Genomic DNA, 9,246 nt, shown 5'->3' with positions numbered 1-9,246 from the left:
TTTTTTCTTCTCTCTTTTTTTTCTCACGCTTTTTTTTCTTTTTCTTCTCTCTCTTTTTCTTTTTTTCTTTCCTTTTTTCTCTTTTTTTTCTCTATCTTTTTTTCTCTTTCCAAGACAAACTAGATAAGATGCAGATTGGATCAGGCGAAGATGTGAATGACCTCAACTATGATTATGACAATGAACAGTGCGTAGCACGTGGTGGAAATTAATAGATGGGATGGTGGACAGCGGAAGGGATAATGATGCAGCGGCGGCGTGACTAATGTGAACAGAACTCGAAACTCTAAAGGAACTAGACGCTAAGACCAGCAACTGACACGACGATGCAACCGATAATTCAACTATGCAAGCAATGAATAGAAAATTGCAAAGGCTCAGACTGGCTTGGATAAAGGATGAATAGATCTAACTTTTTTTTGTGGCTTTTTCTTGGACAATAGGTAAGAAAATAAATCTAATCTAGGAAAACTGGAAATTCTCACCGAGCAACCTGAAAACTGATACCACTTGATAGAGGCGAGGGTGTCCCGATCTTTCGATGAGATGATAACTATCGATTTGGTGGAGACGACTTTGACGATCCGACTACAAACGTGCACGACGTTGCGCCTTAGCAATCGCTAAACCAATCTCCTGAGGTTACTGACGATGCCGGAAGCACGGTCAGCCTGACCACGAAGGTCTATTCCTGCAAGCAATCGAAGAACGAGCAAGAATATGATAAAGCAATCTGAATATTGCAAATATATATGAGGTATTGATAATGGTGGGGATCCGTAAGCGGTCTTGGTCTGGTCGTTGGACACAAACGAAGTACACGAAGTTGCAATGGCTAACTTTTAACTAAACAAATCCCAAGGAAAAGCTACTAGATGGATCTACTTATATAGGAGCAAGGGGTGGCGGCCAAGGAGGTGGGAGGACGTCCCAAGGCAGCCTAAAACTAAATCTAGGTCGTACAAGGCCAATGGGCCCAAGTGGAGGTGATGTAACACCTTTGGACTTGTAGTTTGACTCGGATTCTGCTGCAGCATCAGATTGTTTCGTCCACAACTCAACGCTCCGGACGAATTTGAAGGTGATTCCAATTGGGTTGGAAAGTGCACGAAATCTAGTTTCCAACAAAAAAAGAATCACCCAATTCGGAGTCCGTATGAAAAACTTGTGTGCGTTTTGAGTCAGGTATGTCTGTGCAGTCCGAATCTGAATCCAGAACGTGAGAGACTTGGACTCTATCTTCTCTTGGGCCAAAAGTGATGTGAGAGAACTTTTTGGACAGCAAATAAACATCTCTTTCTTCCTTATCTTCATATGTGGATTGTACAAATGTCCCATACACCTGCAATTAGACAAAACACAAAAGTGTGTGAAGTATTTTTGTTCTGGATAACATAAATAGATTATTGAATAGTTTGCACTAGAAATCACCTGGAAAATATGCATATATGCAATATTTTTGGTCATATCCAAGGTAGTCATGTCCTCATCAACGTTTGCGTTATGATTAGTGTACGATTGAATTGGGGGCGCAACAAGTTGGTATCAGAGCCGACTGCCTGTAGGAATCCCCCTTTCACACTCCTTGGCCGAAGTCGAGTCTAGACATTACAAAACTTTTTACTAACATGGCTGTGTGTCTTATGGGCCCACGTCGCCATTGGGTGGTATTAGGATCTTTTATTCCTCGACCTATACTCTGGGATTCTGATCTCTCTTGCATTCGGGTTAAATGATTTTACTAACTCTGGCCCTAGGTTCTCGTAACTACTTCCTCCCAGAGAGCCCCTTATTACAGATGATCGCTTGCTGCGCCAGAAGAGATTCCAAAGATACTCTCCGATATTTTCCGGAGACCCTTGTGCCCTTTGCCGTTGTAATCTCTACCACCGATAAATCGTTATGGATAACTACATGCATTTGTCATTCATACCTTCATCCCCAATTGCTCTTGTTATTACAAGATTCCCTGAAATATTCCAATATCCCGAGAATCCATTATGCCTGCTGCCTTGCAGCTCCATTTTCACTTTAATACATCTACGAATAATTCCTCACACTCATCGAGGATTTGTTCATTCCTAGTTGATCATGTGATCCACAAGATACTTTGAAATACTATCCGGTCTACCGATAATCCATTGTCAACTATTGCTTTGAAAATACTTGTCTTCTTGCATTATGGTTACTTTCCATATATCTAGCTATATTCACGAGCATCCTTTGTCACCATCATTTTGAGTCTTTGATCCAATATGTTTGCGAATGCTCGCAATCATCAATCCAACCTAGAATTCATCCTTCCGGCTCTGATAGAGGCTAAGGTGTCCCGATGTTTCGATGAGATGGTGGCTATCGTTTTCTGTGGGAGTCGACCTTGACAATCCGACTACGAACGTGCGAGACGTCGTGCCTTACCAATCGCTAAACCAACTTCCGAGGGTTATTGACCACGCCGGAGCACGATCAACCTGACCACGAGGGTCTGTTTCCTGCGAGCAAACGAAGAACAAGCAAGAAACTGAGATTGCAATCGGGATATTGCGAATATAAGATGAAAGCTTTATTGATCAAGGTGGGGTTCTGTGACGTCTTGGTCTGGTCGTTGGACACAAACGAAGTACGCGAAGTTGCAGCTATGGCGAACTTTTAATCTAAACAAAACCCAAAGTCTAAACGACGCCCTAAGGGCTGTATATATGGAGGAAGAGGGGGGGAATTTCGTGGCCCTTGAGGGTGGGGTCCGAAACCAACCCTAACTCTTGTTTCCCCACACATACGGACTCTAAAAATAGCCTATACTTAAGTATTTCGAAATTACATGGGCCTGGCCCATTAATAAGGTGACGCAGCACCTAGAATAGCCTATGGACGAATATTATGAAGTGGCATCTTGTATATTTCGTCCAAGACTTCATGCACTCCTTATGGCGGCTTCAAAGTCCTGAAATCATCACTTGTAACTCCGTTCTTGATCCCCTTGCGCATGCCATCAACTCCATGCGTGTTCTTGCTCCAATGTTCATCCTTCTCCAAGCTAGGCCCTTCATTTGTAAGCAAAACAAATGTATCCAATGATGAGGACATGACTACCTTGGATATGACCAAAAATATTGCATATATGCATATTTGTCAGGTGATTTCTAGTGCAAACTATTCAATAATCTATTTATGTCATCCAGAACAAAAATACTTCACACACTTTTGTGTTTTGTCTAATTGCAGGTGTATGGGACATTTGTACAATCCACATATGAAGATAAGGAAGAAAGAGATGTTTATTTGCTGTCCAAAAAGTTCTCTCACGTCACTTTTGGCCCAAGAAAAGATAGAGTCCAAGTCTCTCACGTTCTGGATTCAGATTCGGACTGCACAGACATACCTGACTCAAAATGCACACAAGTTTTTCATACGGACTCCGAATTGGGTGATTCTTTTTTTGTTGGAAACTAGATTTCGTGCACTTTCCAACCCAATTGGAATCACCTTCAAATTCGTCCGGAGCGTTGAGTTGTGGACGAAACAATATGATGCTGCAGCAGAATCCGAGTCAAACTACAAGTCCAAAGGTGTTACATCACCTCCACTTGGGCCCATTGGCCTTGTACGACCTAGATTTAGTTTTAGGCTGCCTTGGGACGTCCTCCCACCTCCTTGGCCGCCACCCCTAGCTCCTATATAAGTAGATCCATCTAGTAGCTTTTCCTTGGGATTTGTTTAGTTAAAAGTTAGCCATTGCAACTTCGTGTGCTTCGTTTGTGTCCAACGACCAGACTAAGACCACTTTTCGGATCCCCACCATTATCAATACTTCATACATATTCGCGATATTCAGATTGCTTTTATCATATTCTTGCTTGTTCTTCGATTGCTTGCAGGAATAGACCTTCGTGGTCAGGTTGATCGTGCTCCGGCGTGGTCAATAACCTCTCGGAGTTGGTTTAGCGATTGCTAAGGCACAACGTCGTTGCACGTTTGTAGTCGGATCGTCAAAGTCGTCTCCACCAAATCGATAGTTATCATCTCATCGAAAGATCGGGACACCCCGCTTCTATCAAGTGGTATCAGTTTTCAGGTTGCTCGGTGAGAATTTCCAGTTTTTCCTAGATTAGATTTATTTTCTTACCTATTGTCCAAGAAAAGGCCACAAAACAAAAGTTAGATCTATTCATCCTTTATCCAAGCCAGTCTGAGCCTTTGCAATTTTCTATTCATTGCTTGCATAGTTGGATTATCGGTTGCATCGTTGTGTCAGTTGCTGGTCTTAGCGTCTAGTTCCTTTAGAGTTTCGAGTTCTGTTCACATTAGTCACGCCGCCGCTGCATCATTATCCCTTCCGCTGTCCACCGTCCCATCTATTTATTTCCACCACATGCTACGCACTGTTCATTGTCATAATCATAGTTGAGGTCATTCACATCTTCGCCTGATCCAATCTGCATCTTATCTAGTTTGTCTTGGAAAGAGGGAGAAAAAGAAGATAAAGAAAAAAAAAGAGAGAAAAAAGGAAAGAAAAAAAAAGAAAAAGAGGGAGAAGAAAAATAAAAAAAAGACATGAGAAAAAAAAGAGAGAAGAAAAAAAAATTGGATCTATCTAGAATCAATCTCGTACCTGAATTCGGATTGGAATATGTTTTGCGCACTGTTGAGTAAAACAGGTGTATCTTCCTCATAGGAAGTCAGTTTTGGCTCCGTGAGTACTCAAATTGAAGATAGCGACGAGCCGCATCTAAATAGTTGCAGAAGCTAGTTCAATATTTGACACCTCAAAATCGGCTTCTAAATAGGTCTTTTTGCCCTCCGAAGTTCGTGAGCACAACTTGTTCCAATTTTTCAGGCCAATTTTAGAATTCTTTGACTCCTCATATCAACTCGGAATTGAGTGATTCTTTTTGCATTGGAAAGCTTGAGTTAGTAGCAATCTTTGAAAGAATTTATCAGAAAATTGTCTCAAACTTTTCAAGAGGAAAGTTGGAGAGAGAGTTGTTGTATATCCTGCTTGGCAGTTGTTTTTCATCATTATCTTCACTGCCGTTGTGATCTTCACTTATATCTTGCTGTCAAGAGCTACTTAGTATCCTTCATTGATGCTAGTTGTGCTACGCTGTGACCTCATTAGTGTTCTAGGCTCGCGTCTCTAGTCCGTTCTAGCCTAGGACCAGCACAGTACCGTCGTTGAGCGTTTATTCAACATTGCACCTTTGAATTGATTATTGCTAATCTTTTGCTACCATATATAGCCAACCCAGCTCCACATATTTCTACACCGTGTATACGTACGCTACCCTGGCAATCGCTTTACTCAATATTCAGAGTTACTTGACACCGCTGGTTGCCGATCACCGCCTGCTGCATGGTAAGAACTTGTAAGACATTGATATTTGCTTTACTGTGAGCGTTTTACCACCACATCCTAGTAGTTATAGGAACATTATTTTTGGGTTTTGTTTCTTGTTCTACTAATCATGACAGGATCCAGACTCAATTCATGGGCATTGTCCATCGCGGGAGACGTGCCACCACCTTTGCAAATACCACAACCGTCACGAGAGGTGCACAAACATCCAAATGCACATGATCAGGTTAATGTATCTATACCACCATTTAATGGCCGTTTTAAACCTGCTTTATATATTGAATGGGAGTTCGACATAAAAAATATATTTGCTTCCCATAATTTCGATGAACATAAAAAGGTTAAGGTTGTGGTTGGTTCTTTCACTGGTTATGCTTTGGTTTGGTGGAGTGAATATTGTCGGTTACACCCTGATTATATACCTACTACTTGGGATGATTTGAAACTTGCCATGCGACATACTTTCGTCCCTGCTTATTATACTCGTGACATGATTAAGAAGTTGCAACACTTAAAACAAGGTAGTGAAACTGTAACAAAATATTATGATGATTTACAAACTACCTTGTTGCATTCCTCTTTACAAGAAAGTGAAGATGATTTTATGGATAGATTTTGGGGAGGATTAAACCGTGATATTCAAGAGATACTAATTCATGAAGAGTGTTATCCTATGGACCATTTGTTTCATCTTGCTTGCAAAGCTGAACAGGAAATAAAACGACGTGTTGGCCACGAGGAGAACAAGCGCACGGTGCACATTCCAAGAGTTGATATGATTGTTCCTTCAACTACTAGGCATACTATGACAACCACATCCGTTGTTGTCAGGACTACATCACCTCCACCATGTGACACATCGCCCCCGAGAGTGGCTACATCATCTGAGTTGATCATAAGAGGTAATGACAAAGGTACTGATCTTCCATCTCTACATGAGAATGATGAATGCCTTGTCAATTTGAATGCACCATCTGATGAGCTACCCACTACTTTGATCACACCACCTATTTTAGAGGACTACGTTGTGATAGAGGCAAAGGTGTCCCGTCTTTCGATGAGATGATGGATATCGCTTTGGTGGAAGTCGACTTTGACGATCCGACTACGAACGTGCGAGGACGTCGCGCCTTAGCAATCGCTAAACCAACTCCGAGAGGTTATTGACCACGCCGGAGCACGATCAACCTGACCACGAGGGTCTGCTTCCTGCGAGCAAACGAAGAACAAGCAAGAAACTGAGATTGCAATCTGGATATTGCGAATATAAGATGAAAGCTTTATTGATCAAGGTGGGGTTCTGTGACGCCTTTGTCTGGTCGTTGAACACAAACGAAGTACGCGAAGTTGCAGCTATGGCGAACTTTTAATCTAAACAAAACCCAAAGTCTAAACGATGCCCTAAGGGCTGTATATATGGAGGAAGAGGGGGGGAATTTCGTGGCCCTTGGTGGAGGTGTCCGAAATCAACCCTATCTCTTGTTTCCCCACACATACGGACTCTAAAAATAGCCTATACTTATGTATTTCGAAATTACATGGGCCTGGCCCAATAATAAGGTGACGCAGCACCTAAAATAGCCTCGGGACGAAATTTATGAAGTGGCATCTTGTATATTTCGTCCAAGGCTTCATGCACCCATTATGGTGGCTTCAAAGTCCTGGAATCATCACTTGTAACTCCGTTCTTGTTCCCCTTGCGCATGCCATCATCTCCATGCTTGTTCTTGCTCCAATGTTCATCCTTCTCCAAGGTAGGCCCTTCATTTGTAAGCAAAACAAATGTATCCAATTTAGGCAGCATCATATTCTCATGAACATTAGAATCATTACCAAGAAACGAAAGTACCTGGTAATTTAGTTGGCGTGCACGAGCTCTAGTAATTGGTCCAGTATGTATAGCAGCAGGGGCTGTGGGTGTAACAATTGTATTGATGTCCTCATCAGAATTGATTATTGCTAATCTTTTGCTACCATATATAGCCAACCCAGCTCCACATATTTCTACACCGTGTATACGTACGCTCCCCTGGCAATCGCTTTACTCAATATTCGGAGTTACTTGACACCGCTGGTTGCCGATCACCGCCTGCTGCATGGTAAGAACTTGTAAGACATTGATATTTGCTTTACTGTGAGCGTTTTACCACCACATCCTAGTAGTTATAGGAACATTATTTTTGGGTTTTGTTTCTTGTTCTACTAATCATGACAGGATCCAGAGTCAATTCATGGGCTTTGTCGATCGCGGGAGACGTGCCACCACCTTTGCAAATACCACAACCGTCACGAGAGGTGCACAAACATCCAAATGCACATGATCAGGTTAATGTATCTATACCACCATTTAATGGCCGTTTTAAACCTGCTTTATATATTGAATGGGAGTTCGACATAAAAAATATATTTGCTTCCCATAATTTTGATGAACATAAAAAGGTTAAGGTTGCGGTTGGTTCTTTCACTGGTTATGCTTTGGTTTGGTGGAGTGAATATTGTCGGTTACACCCTGATTATATACCTACTACTTGGGATGATTTGAAACTTGCCATGCGACATACTTTCGTCCCTGCTTATTATACTCGTGACATGATTAAGAAGTTGCAACAATTAAAACAAGGTAGTGAAACTGTAACAAAATATTATGATGATTTACAAACTACCTTGTTGCATTCCTCTTTAGAAGAAAGTGAAGATGATTTTATGGATAGATTTTGGGGAGGATTAAACCGTGATATTCAAGAGATACTAATTCATGAAAAGTGTTATCCTATGGACCATTTGTTTCATCTTGCTTGCAAAGCTGAACAGGAAATAAAACGACGTGTTGGCCACGAGGAGAACAAGCGCACGGTGCACATTCCAAGAGTTGATATGATTGTTCCTTCAACTACTAGGCATACTATGACAACCACATCCGTTGTTGTCAGGACTACATCACCTCCACCATGTGACACATCGCCCCCGAGAGTGGCTACATCATCTGAGTTGATCATAAGAGGTAATGACAAATGTACTGATCTTCCATCTCTATATGAGAATGATGAATGCCTTGTCAATTTGAATGCACCATCTGATGAGCTACCCACTACTTTGATCACACCACCTATTTTAGAGGACTACGTTGATAATTTGACTTTGCCATGTGATCAAACAACTGAAATACCAACAATTTTGAGTGCACACATTGAATTAACTATTGATGCAAAAGAACCAATGTTTAATCATCTTGATATGACCTCTAATCTTGGTGATGATTCTGTGTTGAATGACTTATTGCATGTTTGCTTATTTAAGCATGTTGTAGCATGTAAATTTGATGAAAGTAAGGTTTATTCACCAATGTTGGGATGGTTTAATGATGAACATTGTCAATCTTTTGAAATGAATAAGAGCTTCACTTATATGTGCAAACTGAGTTGCAATATTTTCATGCCTTCTACTTCTTGTGCTAACTTTTTGGCTTTAGATTTTATGAACTATGCAAGTTACTCATCTATTCATGTGTCATATATGCAAAAATCAAGGGAAGTAAAAATGGATGACATATACATATACAACATGTACACCTTGTCTCTTTTGTTAGCCACATTTCAGATTAAGCAACGCCGAGGACGGCTTTATTTTCAAGAAGGGGAGGATGATGAGGACATGACTACCTTGGATATGACCAAAAATATTGCATATATGCATATTTGTCAGGTGATTTCTAGTGCAAACTATTCAATAATCTATTTATGTTATCCAGAACAAAAATACTTCACACACTTTTGTGTTTTGTCTAATTGCAGGTGTATGGGACATTTGTACAATCCACATATGAAGATAAGGAAGAAAGAGATGTTTATTTGCTGTCCAAAAAGTTCTCTCACGTCACTTTTGGCCCAAGA

This window comes from Triticum aestivum, chromosome 2A (assembly GCF_018294505.1).
Source record: "Triticum aestivum cultivar Chinese Spring chromosome 2A, IWGSC CS RefSeq v2.1, whole genome shotgun sequence".
Lineage (NCBI taxonomy): Eukaryota > Viridiplantae > Streptophyta > Magnoliopsida > Poales > Poaceae > Triticum > Triticum aestivum.
This window is presented reverse-complemented; position numbering follows the sequence as displayed.